General features: G+C 34.0%; 1 long non-coding RNA gene across 1 annotated transcript; it reads right to left on the bottom strand.

Annotated features, from left to right (window-relative positions):
- Positions 1-4,992: 4,992 nt before the first annotated feature.
- On the bottom strand, positions 4,993-7,184 carry LOC146872315 (uncharacterized). The gene is made up of 3 exons (XR_014983435.1): positions 7,059-7,184; positions 6,914-6,984; positions 4,993-5,321 (listed from the first exon to the last, which is right to left on the bottom strand). It is a non-coding gene; the product is annotated as an uncharacterized LOC146872315 (long non-coding RNA).
- Positions 7,185-8,483: the final 1,299 nt, after the last annotated feature.

Genomic DNA, 8,483 nt, shown 5'->3' with positions numbered 1-8,483 from the left:
TGGGGGAGGGGAAAAAAATAAAAATTGAACGATCAATTTTATATAATAACGTAATAATTTGTATTAATTACAAGTAAATTAATTCAACAACAAGATCTAATACAATAAGTTTCGCCTCGTAAAGATAGTTATAGTCTCCTTTACAAGATCGATAATATTACAACGTATAATAATTATATGATTAACATTTTTTTTATCCACCTCCTCCTCTACCCTTACAACAGATATTTATAAGATATTTATAAAATACTTATCTAATTACAGATTGTCGTTGATATTTAAAATCGAAAGATCAATTTTATGTAATAATGTAAATCGGGTTAAGTTGATTCACTTACAAACAACAAGAAAGAAAGAGAGAAAGAAAGGAAAAAAAAAAAAGAGAAAAAAGAAGAGAAAAAGAAGAAATAACAGAAACCGCATAGTAATTGCAAGTTCGTAATAAGCATATAACCATTATCTATTTTACAAGATATATGTTTGGTTAAGCATGCTAATATTACGTAATATCAATTTTCTATTGAATATTTTCACTTTTTTTGTGCATACGTACGTGTGTCGATTTTAACTTGGTTCTATATCTTTTTTCTATGTATATATATATATATATAGTAAACTCGTAATAAGAAAGAGAAAGAAAGAAATAAAGAGAAAAAGAGAAAAAGAGAGAGAGAGAAAGAGAGAGAGAAAAGTGAGAAGAACCCCCTGCTGCGTGTTGTCGGCTACCTGGCTACCAGCTATATCTTAGAAGTCTGCCTAAGGCCTCGCATTCATCATCGTGGACCACCTCCGGTGACACACGACGCATCGAGATTAAAAACAGCAAGTCTAAATTCAAACCTGAATATAGGTATTAACTCAACCTTCATCTTGTATATAAGCATATATATATATATATATATGTGTGTATGTATGTATGTATGTATGTATGTATGTATGTGCAAAGATATTGCATATTATAACACATTGCAAGAATTTTAAATATTAGAAATATTATATATCAAAGTATATGCAAAAGATTTCATGTTTTTTCTAAGCGATATTATCAAAATTATTTTCAGAAATTTTTCACGATCAGTATTGTTGACTTTATTGTGCAAAAAAAAAAAAAAATGAAAAAAAAGAAGAGGAAGAAGAAAGGAAATTTTCTTACGGATTTGATAATTCCAAGCGATAAAATTGTCGATTTTTTCATTTATTTATATACAAAAAAAAAAAGAAAAAAAGAAACAAACAAAGGAGAAACGATCGAATGAATTTTTTTTGTTTTCTTTTTTCTTTTTCTTTTTTATGGCTTTGACAATTTTAAATGAAGCAACAACATTCATAGAGATTAATCATTATTTATTTATTTGCGAAACGATAAAACGATGAAAGTAAGAAAATAATATATATTAATTAGACAAATTATAAAACTAAGTCATTTACTCTTTAAAGAATAATAATAATAATAATTATGATAATAATAATAATAACAATAATAATAATAATAATAATAATAATAATAATAATGATAATAATAATAATGATAATGTTAATAATGCTGTTGCTTAATAATGATAAGATACGATAAGCATGTTTTGAGATAATATCTAATAATATTATACGGAAAAGATTCACGGTGCGAAACCGGTTGATGACATAAGAAGCTTGTCACGTTAAGATTGATGCCCGACAACGTAGTTTACCCTTTTTGCGCTCCCGATATCGTGTATCAGCTTGGTGTATACTCTCATACATATAATTTCTGATATGCATAAACAAGATTGATGAGTAGACCCACGCGTGTGTTCACTTGAAATATTTCGCGAGGAAGAAAAAGGAATAAGAATAAGAATAAGGAAGAAGAAAATATAAGAAGAAGAAAAAGAAGAGGAACGAACGAACGAAGAAAGGAAGGAAGGAAGGAAGGAAGGAAGGAAGGGAGAAATGGAAGGAAGAAGAAGAATCTTTCACAGCTGTGCGAATAGCTCGAGGATATTTCTTACATAAATGAGAGAATTAATCCTTCTTGCAGAATTTTTCATTGTCGGCAGGAGCAACGCGAAACTCAGTTTCCGAAGACTAGCATAATTACAGTTCTCTATTCCATTATGGTGGTGGTGATGGTGGTGTAACAAGAGCTTCGAGAAATGATTATTAATGATGTCCTACTATAGTTGTCGAAAGAAGAAGAAGAAGAAGAAGGGGAGAAAAAAAGAAACAAAGTAGACAATATTGTTGTGAAAGATTTTTTTCTTCGTCGCTCTCTCCATTTTACTCTTTTCTCCTTCCCCTACCCAGCACCCTCCCCTCCCACCTTCCTTCTTCTTTCCTCACTTTTTTTCTTCCATAAATATTTTTTCTTTTTTTTTTTCTCTTCTTCTTTTTTTTCTCGTTCTTTTTTTCTTTTTCTTTTTCCTTTTTTCTTCTCTCATACGAAACAACCGCGCTTCTGGATAAGGTGGAATAAAACGTAATTACAAATTTAACTCGGTCAACGACGGAACGAAACGAGATAGATCCGCGTTCCTCGGTGGTATATACGCAAATGAGCTGCATCGAATCGCTTTTCTTCCACTACTCCCTACTCACGAAGTCTACTCTTACCAACTTCTATCCCGAATCACCCTACTCACCCCATCGTCCAAAGAAATCGAGCTTCTCTAGATAGTCGGAAGGAAATAATAGAAAAAAAAGAAAAAAAAAAAAAGAAAAAAAAAACTAAAGGTGAGGAAAAAAGAAAAATAAAAGAGAGAGAGAGAGAGAGAGAGAGAGAGAAAGAAGGGATGAGGAAGGAGAAAAAAGTTTTTGGAAAGATCGTAAAAAAGTTGCAGGGAGATAGAACTAAGAGAACAAAAGATGCAACGACTTAGTTCCGCATGGAATCGATTCCTCTCTATCCCTCTCTCTCTCTCTCTCTCTCTCTCTCTCTCTCTCTCTCATTCGTATACGAGGCTCCATTTATCTGTCCTTTTCTATCTTCCAAAAAAGAATACGTCGCGCGTGCTTTTCATCCCTTTTCCTTTTCTTCATATTCGTCGTCGTCGTCGTCGTAGTCATCTTCTTCTTCTTCTTCTTCTTCTTCTTCTTCATCTTCGTCCTCGTTTTCTTCGTCTTCTTCTTCTTACCTTCTTCTTCTTCTTCGTCTTCTTCTTCTACTGGCGATCCTCCATCTCGCGTTTCCGCTCGAAGCATACCCGCGGTGTGTCCGTGGATTCACGGTGATGATGATGATTAATCGTCGCACCTTTGTCTCGCGATAATGAGATTTTGGCTTGCGCAACGCGACTCCACCTGTGCGAGCGCATATCATCCAGTCAGTCACGAGTTCTGTCTAGAAATAAAAAATAAAGAAAAAAATTAAAAAAAAAAAAAAAAAAGAAAGAAACGGAGAGGGGGAAAAAAGAACGATAACAACAAGAAAAAACAACAACGACTGTGAGGAGGAAAAAGACGAAAACGTGAAAGAGAGAAAATACAAAATCGAAAGTATATATATTTTCGATTAGTGTCACGTATTAATGACAATTATAATTTATTAATTACCGTCATTGTCATCTCTTTAAATCGATCTTCTCGTCCAAAGGAAAGATCTATCGATTCCTTTTTAAAATATCATCGACAAAACACATCTCAAAATTGGAAATCTAGATAATATTTGAATCATTTGCAATATACGAAAAGTATTATACGCTTTTGTATTTATAGATCATCGATGATACGTAACATTGAAATTAAATCGTTCAAATCGAAGAAAATAAAAAGAAGAAATTATAAATATCTATATTTATAGATTTATAGAAAAAAAAAAATTCGATCGAGTGTATCTGTTTGATGGATGTACAAAAAAAGAAAAAAAAAGAAAAAAAGAAAAAAAAAAGAAAAAGAAAGCAGAAAAGGAAAAGGAAAAAAGAACTAACAGGTTTTTAATATATTATAATCAAGTATATAACTGTGTACAATATTTATATATATATATATATATATATATATATATATATATATATATATAATATATACGTATATTGTCATGATCAAACCTTTTTAGTTCGATAATTTCGTTGTATTATTATAAAAATCAGGATATAATTGTTCTTATCATCGTATTATCTTTATCGAAACACAAAGTGATATATATATATATATATATACATACATACACAGAAGTAAGATGCGGAATCATCGTCCTGTTTACTTTTTTCCACATAGTTCTGTGAAACAAGTGAAAGGTCCCTTAATTGCAACACGTGTGTCTCTCTAAGCGGTATGCGAGCTGCTAAGCATAAAAGGAATTACTGTTAGGGAAGCAGGCGTGTGCATAAGGACACACAGAGCTTGTGGACTCCTCTCTCTTTATTTCTCTCTCTCTCTCTCTCTCTCTCTTTCTCTTTCTCTTTCTCTTTTTCTTTCTCTTTCTGTATGGAGACTCGACGCAAGGAAGCGTGGAACATTTGACTACGGGCTGTCAGAGTGTCAGCCAAGCCCATCCTCTTTCACAACGTAGGAAATATTGTAATTGCCTTTGAGGAGTTTCCTCCGTGACATACGCCGACTTGGTGTCTTATCCGATTCGATTCCCAAGGGGTTCAGAAACCTCTCGACCTTGAAACCGGACGAAACTTGGATCAACGACTTTTCGTTCGTCCATGCTTCCTTTATTTTATTATTTATTTTTTTATTCTCTCTCTTTCTCCTCCCTCCCCCTCTCTCTCTCTCTCTCTCTCTCTCACTATTTCCCTTTTCAATATCCATATTGATCATTTTTTAAATTAAATATTTATATTAACAATACCGTTATTATTAATCAGAATTAAGATTAATCCTTGAATGATTATCATCGATATAAATTTCATCTTATTGAAAAAAAAAAAGAAAAATTATATAATATCGATTCAAACGTAACAAAATTGAATTGGCCTCGATCACTGCTACATTATTTTCGAATTGTTGGTAAAAAAAAAAAAAAAAAAAAAAGGAAAGAAAAAGAAAGAAGAAAAAAATTGTATTGATTTCATCTTTAAAGTTAAATAATTAATTAACGTTATTACAGATTCTCTCGAATGAGTAAATAATATTGAATATGATTGAACAATACTTGAGTATTGTCGAAGAAGTCTTGTTTCTTACTTTCCCATAGACATAGATCGAGGACATGAATCACGTGGGACGTTGAAAAGAAAAAAAGTAAAGAAGATTGTAAAAGAGAAACAGAGAGAGAAAGAAAGAGAGAGAGAGAGAGAGAGAGAGAGAAAAAGACAAGGTGGCATGCCAAGGAACATGGGACCCGCTTGTAGTGGCATGTCGCTGGACCGATTGTTCTCTTCTTCTCAGGCCTTTTCCTGAAACAGAATCGCCAAGTTAAGAGATTCATCGGTTAAGGCGGATGCAAGCAAAGCGATTCCCCTTAGCATTGCAATCGATTGTCCGATAATATCGGCCTCATTTGTCAACCCTTGGCGGCCCGTTTAAATGCAAATAAGAAAGCCCCGAACGATCTTGTATTATATAGTATCAATTGCGGAATCCGTGTTTAGTATATCTGCTATCATTATTTGTTTGAAGAGGGGAGAGAGAGAGAGAGAGAGAGAGAGAGGGTAGGAAAAAAAAAAGAAAAAAGTGGAAAAAGAACGAAGATACGAAAAGAGAAGAGAGAAAAAAGAGAGAGAGAGAGAGAGAGAGAAAAGAAAGAGAAAAAAAAATAGCATCATCGCCAAAGATTTGTTTCCTCCTCGTTAGATGCAATTGCATTCTAGGGTGGGTGGGTCTTTGGGGGGAATGGGAGGGGTTATTAACTTCCTGTTTCCTTGCGATCTCACGTACGCGTTTCATTTTCATTTTAGTTCTTCTTATGTTTTGTAGCCATCCCAAGGCTTTGTAAAGAATGACTGACGGGTGAGGAAGGGTGGGGGAGAGCGTAAAGGGGCATAAAGTGGCATGGAGGGGATGATGATGATGATGATGATGATGATGATGATGATGATGATAGTGGGATGGGAGAAAGAGAGAGAAAAAGGGAAGATCGAGGGGCACCATATACGAAGTGATGGATATATAACGTATAGAGTAGAATACGTGAATGGATAGATATGGCGTTATATGAAAAAATAATAAATTAACTCGAGCTCGCGGAGTGGAGGGGACGGTTCGAAATTTCAAAGGACTTGCCGCCATTGTCCCCCCCACCACCCACTCACCACTCGCTATTATCATCTCGCTACTGTTAATTAACACTCTTTTAAAACGTCGAATATATATATATATATATATATATATATATATATATATGTATGTATTGAAGATTCTCCATTCCTTCGGGGGATTTTTCTTTTTTCGATCTTTTCTTTTTTCTTTTTTCTTTTTTCTTTTTTCTTTTTCTCTTTTTTTTCTTCTTTTTTTTTTCGTAACTTTTCGACGTACGGCTTACTCGGCAATTAAAATTATTAGAAATTAATATCCTATGGCTTAGTTTTCATTCTCGTCTCGTTTTATTTTATTTATTTATTTATTTTTTTTTTTTTCTTTTCTTGCTCTTTTTTTTCTTCTTGATCTCTCTTTTATTTTTCAAACATGTCAACCATGTATATAATTTCTTCGATTTTCAAAAAGATGAATAATATCTTCTAATAATAATAACAACGATAAATTATTCAATAATTCATTCGCTTAGGGGTGGGTGGGTGAGGGAGGGGGAGGGAAATCGTCGCGATAGAATTTCAAATGTTATTTTTTTTTTTTCTTTTCTCTTTTTTCTCGCCCTCTATAAACGGATTTGTTTTCGATATAGCGATTTCTTAGAATCTAGGAAGAAAAAGTGAGGATGTTTTAGAAAGCCGGAGGGGGAAAGCGTGACAACGCGCGACCCCTCCCCTCCCCCGTCCGCTCCCTCTCTTTCCCATCCCCTTCCTGGCCGCCATCAGTTCTTGTCACTGACCGTTCGTCTTCTCGCTGACCGTCGTCCGTCCTCCCGTCCGTTCCTTTCTCATTGTTTCTCTGACGAAAATTCTACAACGGGGAAAATTCGTGAGAGACGGGTCTCGATGGAGAGAAAAAAAAAAGAAAAAGGTACGGTACTTAACTATGCAGATTTTTGACCTGCGAAGCGTTACGAATTTTCCCCTCCCCTCCCCATCGTAGTTCACCTTTCTTGAGATCGTGTTCCCCTTAAATCCCTCGAACTTGGATTTCTCTGCTGTTTGTTTTCTTTCTTTCGTTCTTTTTCTTTTTACTCTCCTTCTGAAAAAAAAAAAAGAAAAAAAGAAAAAAGAAAAAAAAAGAAAAAGCAAGAAAACCCTCGACAGAGTAACATTTCTAATATTTTTCTCATTCCTTGTTTTTTCTTTTTTCTGTTTTCTTTTTTTTGGTCGTTCATTCTTCTTTCCTCTTTTTCCTCTATTTTCTTTTGTGTATGACGGTGGATATCTTTCGAGTAAAAAAAAAGAAAAGAAAAGAAAAAAAGAAAAAAGTGTCGTATTCGATGCTACGACAAAAGTCGTATCAATCGTATTATCGAATTTCACTTTCACGTTGTCGCAAAATCGGTGAAATCGTTCAAGGCCATTGTTTTTGTCCACAAAGAGAAGCACTTGCGTAACGATCCTTATAATTTCTACCGAACACGTAAGCGTGTCTTTTTTCCACGAGCTACGAAATGTCCATTATCCGAAACTCCTTTGCTAAAAACTTCTCGGACGAATGTAATGCGGTGACGTGCGAGAACTTGGAGACGTTCCGACGAAACGTTCCTTCTCTCCTTCGACCTTGTCGGTTAAAGAGAATTCAGAGAAATTGTTTGCAAAAAGTATTCTCTCTCTTTCCCTCTCTCTCTCTCTTTCTTTTTCTTTCTCATTCTCTCTCTATCTCTTTGAATTTAATTCATCGAAGTATTGCAAATGATTTTTTGTCAATAATCACCGATATAACCATAATCCTCGAAGTATATACTACAAATAATATACGATTAATATCTAACAAAAAAAAAAAAAAAAAAAAAAAAAAAAATTAAAATACGCATTAAATCTCTCCTTAAATTTCAATTATTATTTATAAATTTATTTAAATCGATCAAATGAACCCTGTCGCGTAATATATAATTGATGTGATTTAAAAAAAGGAAAGAAAGAAAAATAAGATTATAACGTTCAGCAATGATCTAGCTAATGGAAGTGGTCTTAGTGACTTCAAAAGACCAGTAGTAGTAGTTCCATTAGAAAAGTAAAGTGACATTGTATTTTCTTAAAGTAAAATGAAAAAAAAAAAAATACATATATATATATATATAGAAGACAGAAAGAGAAAGAAAGAGAGAGAGAGAGAGAGATAGAGAGAGAAAGAGGTTAAATAGAAAGAAGAGTGAGGTTGAATGCTGGCAACGGCCGCGGCTCGATTGATTGCACTGCAAGAAGCTCAGAAGAAGAAGAGTCTCTTTGCCTTCCCACCGATGGCTAAGGTTGGACAGATGGACGCACGGTTATGCGTTACAGGTGCTGCACAAGAGGCAACTC

Source organism: Vespa mandarinia, chromosome 21, assembly GCF_050613455.1.
Source record: "Vespa mandarinia isolate Hongniang chromosome 21, ASM5061345v1, whole genome shotgun sequence".
NCBI lineage: Eukaryota > Metazoa > Arthropoda > Insecta > Hymenoptera > Vespidae > Vespa > Vespa mandarinia.
This window is presented reverse-complemented; position numbering and strand designations above follow the sequence as displayed.